Source organism: Cydia fagiglandana, chromosome 7, assembly GCF_963556715.1.
Source record: "Cydia fagiglandana chromosome 7, ilCydFagi1.1, whole genome shotgun sequence".
NCBI lineage: Eukaryota > Metazoa > Arthropoda > Insecta > Lepidoptera > Tortricidae > Cydia > Cydia fagiglandana.
The window spans coordinates 5548482-5554808 of NC_085938.1; positions in this window are offsets into that span (position 1 = coordinate 5548482).

Consider the following 6327-nt stretch of genomic DNA (forward strand, 5'->3'; position numbering starts at 1 on the left):
CACGTTCGACGTGTTGCCTCTCTGTCAGACTTGTAAATTCGTACGTAAGTGTGGCAGAGAGGTAACACGTCGAACGTGGTTCGCGGTAGGCCCTCAGGTCAGGCGTCCGTGACGCCTCCCAGTAACAGACTACAGCACAGAAGAAATAATAGTACTACCGTACAGAAAGGACACTTCCTACAAACCCAAAGTTTGACAGCGATTCAGGGTCGAATCATGCTATATCTTTCTAATATATAAGTGTTATCCCTTTCGGCTATTTGGGGTTGTCAAAATTCAAGTGATTATCTTATCTGTGGTCGTGCACGCACAAAGGAAGTCAAGTGATGCCAACCCTAATAATTGCTCGGAGCAATGCTGAGCCAAACAGTGCCGAGTTCGACCGAAGTCAGGAGTGTCTCCCCACTGACTACAGTCTACCATTAACTGTGCGGTGGCCAACCAAACGCAACATACGACGATCGACAACGTCAAGCGTTTCCTAGGGGCCCAGCCGAGTTGACAATCTTACATCGACAAATGCCGATCGTTTTCAAATTCGATTCCATTCGAAAAATCTATCGGGATGAAGGATGCAACAAAATGTCACGTGATCATTACCATAATTCACTTTCCATTGGCATTTTATATCAACGCTTGTCACTTGATGGCTAGGCCTCCTGAGGACCTACTGCGAAACACTTTCGACGTGTTACCTCTCTGCCGCACTTGTAAATTCGTTCGTAAGTGTGACTGGGAGGCAACACGTCGAACGTGATTCGCTGGTTTACCTCCTATCGTCGTTCGCGGACAGCTGCTTAGACATCGGATATACACGCTAATTCTGGCGTCAGTTCCGTCCGGTCAGAATGACGGGAGAATTGTAACACGCGGACTGATGGACTGGACTGATGAAAATTTAAATTTCTTGATAATATTCGTTAGTCCGTTTTGAATGACAGAAAACTGATAGGAGACTGATCGTGTAACCTCTTTGTGTCATTCTCGCGTCAGTCACCGACGTGACCGTCCATGCAACAATGGAATGATGGACTGAAATGACGCCAGAATTAGTGTGTAACCGATGTCTGTTGTCGTAATTTTATCAGTCTGTTGTCAGTCTATACTGGCCGCCTAGCCAAGGTTACAATCGCTATCGCTTCGACAACGAAAAGCATCATGTATCTCTATCACTCTTCCCCATGAGTGTGACAGTGACAGTTGCGTTTCGATCGCTACGGAGCGTTAGCGATTGGCATCTTGGCTACGCGGCCTGATCGTCTAACCGTGTCCATTTTCCATCATTCTGGCATCAGTCAAAACTCGAATGGAATGATGGACTGAACTGACGCCAGAATTAGCGTGTAACCGATGTCTTAGGCATGGACTAAATGGCCCATTGAAGCTCTATTATGTAATCTTAAATTAGTCTACAACAATGTGCCTTTCTTATCTTGTGTTTTCTTTATGTCATACACTGAGAGAAAAATCATCACCAGGAATTAAAAAAACAGTTCTGTACTGGGGGAAAAAATGAAGTTTTAGTAATAATTATGGACGATTCACTATTTCTGTAAAGTTTATTTATTTCTACAAACAGCTCAGTAATCCCAAATATAATTTCAACAAACAGATAATAGAAATTGCAAGAACTAATAGAAATTGCAAAAGTCAATTTGTTCCTATTAGTTAACTCTCCTTGTCCCCGGATTAAGTTTATTTTTGTAATTCTAAGTGTGTTTTTGTTGTACTTTTCTCTCAGTGTAGCTGCAACGTTACTAGTTAATCATAATTACCTACTTATAATGAAAATAGAACCATTAAACCAATCGCGTAATTTTTGTTGTTATTTATTTTGCTTAGCACAATCTGTTATATTTTACTAAACAAGGTATCTTTATTACAATAAAAACAATGTTAATTCGTAAGTTTGTTTAAATATACACCTCACTTTCTAACTACACGATATCGGGTCAGCAAATAACAATGTTTAGCAACAAAAACTAGTACTTGATAGATATGCTACTTTATTTTCGTGCCAAGTTTCATGTAATTTAGGCATGTCGTTTTGAAATGAGAACGTAACTTCATTTGTATGGGAGCGGCTTTTTGGCGGCGGGTTCATGCGAGTTTTATGTTTCCATTTTAGTACGGGTCGCGGCTCTATAATAAACATGGCCTAAAAGTCCCCTTTCTTAGGCAGGTCAAAGCCTTGCCTTCGGCCGTAAGTCAGTAGGACAAAGCGCGGAGACGCTAGTCATTAAAATTCGTAATCGCGCCTTTGAAAGCTAGCAGAGAAAGTTTGAAAAAAGTTAGCATAAATGAATTAATATGCTGAATAAATATACAAGTCTCTTGAGGCAAACTTAATGTTTTTTAAGGATTCGCTAAATAATACAAACAACGAAGTAATCGAAATGTTATGATTTTGGATTTAGCGGCCCGATTCTAACTTTAAGATACGCCAATTAATAGATCTGGAAACGATATGGATTAGATATGTCAGTGTCAAATATGACGTTTCTTCAAACAAATACGTCACTTTTGACACTGACATATCTAATCCATATCGTTTGCAGATCTATTAATTGACGTATCTTAAAGTTCGAATCCGGCAGTAGGTACCTATCTAATTTCCGCATAAATATTTGCGGTTTCAAATTGTATAATGGTGATTACGATTATTGATTATTTTGTGCACAAACTAATACCAAATTAATCAAATACATTCCCTATTCAAATGCCCGCACATCACACTGCCAAAATGATTAAAATCGGAATTGTTGCCAATTATTATAGATCGCCAGATCGCCGCTAATGAAACGCGGCTAATGTAAACTGGTGACGATTAATCAGCCCTAGTAATTAGTCAGTCCAATGACTACTACTTGTATGTATTTACATTTTACAGTTCATATGATTTGATTTTGCATAATTATTTTACTTTCATACCCAGTAAAGAACTGGGGCCCGATTTCTGAATTTCGATCGCTCGATTTCGTCACTCGAAAATCGGTGGAAAACGGCGAAATGCTAATTTTTGAAATACGACCGATCGAAATTTGGAATCTAGTGGTATCGACCACTCGATTTCAATTTTATTAGTAGAATTTAAACGCCTAGTAGTGGAGATATCATTTAAAGAAATACACGAAATCGAATGGTCGAATTTCAAAAATCGGCCCCCTGCACGTATTTAAAAAAAGTGATCTAAAAAAAAAGTTAATTCACGGCGATGAAATTTTCTTAAGTTAAATTGTCTTAAAAGTATCCTTATTAGGGTTCAGATTAGATTAGATTTTTACACTACAATGGTGTATAAGAATTATGATTAGTATGTAACAAAACTAATTTCAAAGTCGAAGCCAGTAAAATATTAAATAGAACCTAGAATAAAATATAATACAATCTTTATTGCTCTCATGTTGGTGTACCTACAGGTCTTACACTACTAAATGACAAAAGTTTTTAACTGAAATTGCTTCGAAATTAAAGCTTTTGGATTTTTTTCATTATTTACTTACTAAGAATTTTCAACTTGCTAAGGATAAATTTACTACATTAAGTACTTAATTGTAAATCAATTTGGTGCGCTAGTACCTATTTCTTAGATCCAAATTCACGAGTACAATTAGGTACTAGAATACTACCATAACGTAGTCATCAAACTGACTGAAACAATATCCAAAATTAACAAATTTTGTCGAGCTAATTACCGCGTGGCGCCGAATTAACGTTTCAAATCGAATGCAAAATATTTTAATTGCTGATTCAGAGCATTAAAATTTTGGTCAAACTGAATAATAGAAGAGATTTGTTTTGGAAATGAGCTAAATTATTTAATTGCGGTTAGGCGCAGGTGCCAAATGGCTCTGCTATTAATTTTCCTATTGTGACTTCAGTTATTTGAATGGTCGTATGTGTAATATAATTCTGTCGCATTAAAACCTTTTTTAAGAGGCTGAATAGAATTGGTAACAAATGCTAGCTTTATCCATTCCACGGATATTTAATGAATTTTAGTCCAATGGAATTAATGCGGTTTAGTTTAATGTTAACTTGTACATACGAATGAGCCCGAATATTACGCGAGAATTTGTTAAATAATTGAATTTGTGTTTGAAATTTAATAGACTGCGAAATTGTATTCCACAGATAGGATCATTAGCATGTACTTATATTTCGACTATACATATGTATATGTACAAGATGTAACAAAAATGGTGGGAATCCGTGTAAATATTCAGAATCGTGTTCTGATTAGGGAAACGTACAAGAAAGCTTTTCTTGACGCGTCATCCGTCAAACGATTAAGGTTGTAGAGCTTGCCAAAGAATTAGACACACGTACATAATATACGCCTGAAAACCTAACCCTCCTTAGGCAGTTTTCCGAAAAGGTAAAGAGTCGTAATCTGTAATCCTTAATGCTGTAGGCAATTCATTAAACACGACCAAAACCAAGCCGAACCTTCATAAAACGAACAACTTGATGACGACGGTTGGAAGCCTTCAGTGCTATAAATTGAGTTTGTTGAGCCTTGCCCTGGCTATAAAAAGAAAATCCAATTGCATGTAGAAACACGCAAAATAGAGGGTTCCGTTCCGTACCCCTATATAGTATTCAAAAAACAAACGTTTCTTTTATCAATAACACTATGTGTGGTTTATGTTGTTGGTTTATGTACAGCAGCAATACACCTAATATTCTGTTGAAATGTTAATTTTAGCTACTATATACCTACAACATTTCAAGACATACAAACATTGAGAAACGAAATCTCAAAATAGAATTGCAATATACTTAAGTATGTATTCTGTAAAGATTTAGGGCTAGTTGCACCAACCAATTGACGCAAAGATTTTACTGATTTGAAGATATAAAATAAAAATAAAATATAAAATTACGATATAAAATTTATTAGGTACTTACTTTGATAGTCGACTTGGTGCAACCGCCTATGTATACCGATGAATTTATCAAAAGCATTCAGACAGATGAACATTACAGCTGTATAGTAAGAGGGCTCCATCTGACACGGAACCCTAAAGAACAAACTGTTTGTATTTAGAAGACCAATTTCCAGCTTAACCCTTATCTTGGCATCGTAACACCCGTGATACATGGAACTTAAAAAAATTGAGTAGGTTCACTTTATTACCTAGCACAATAATTCTGCCATCAATATGTCGAGCTACCCTCCTTACTTTTAGAAAAAAATCATTGACACGAGTGTCACTGTAAATTAATTAGTAATAATCAACATGGCGCCGCGGAAACAATAGATATCGGTTCGTACTGAAAGTTTTGCATTTATTTATTATGTTAGTGTATATTTTTCCATAATCTACATTTTGATATCTTTACTGTCTCTTAGTGCATACATATTTACAATGCCTACGAATTTAAAAACATTTAATACACAGAACCTTACATGAAACTGTTATGTATTATATTTGATACACTGCCAAGAACTCAGAAATGTACATATCGAAAGGATTGTATTACATTTAATACATTGCCAAGTTATCGTCAAAATATTTTTACATGATTATTTAAATTTTTAATTTTTTTGGGGTAACAAAACATGCTTCAATTATTTAATATTAGTTGTTGTATTATGTAGTTATTAAACTTTGATTTTTTTTAAGTACTAGATGTTATTTAACTATATATTCGTACGCTGTAGCATTATTGCTACGCCGTAGCGCGTAGCACGGAAAAATATGTGTATGGCAAAAAATGGCCCCAAAGTAAAAAAAAAATGTTTTTTTTTTACTTTTAGTTATTTGTTTACTTTTCATACATTACTCAACTTTTTGCTGACGACTTTTTTGAAACTTTACGGGATCTAATTTTCCGCCCATGTGATCAGGTATTCGTAGATATAATTTATTTTTACAGGTTTAATAGTCATCTGATGCTTTAGATTGCGTTTAATTAGCAGTAAATGCTAATTTCTGTTGCATTACATGTTTTATTTTTATTAAAATCTTCTTTTTTCTTCTAAAAAGTAGGTAACTATTTTGTCGAGTTATTGGCACTGTATCAAATATGATACATATGATTTTCCGAAACTGGAAAATCCTGGATTTTTTTTCTTATTTTTTAATAGTCTAGTATGCTCAATAGGTGACAAAAAACTAAAAAAGATGTTTATATTGAAGATATTTTGAGCCTTGCCAAGATAAGGGTTAAGCAACCTTTTGTGGGCACATAAAAAGCGTTTTGTTTAGACAGTTAAACTACAAAAACGATAAAATGGCGGCAAAAAAGTATTTGCGTTGGATTGTCATTTAGATTCAAATTTGGGTAAACTTGGTGAAACAATTCCGCGGAGTTTCGTAA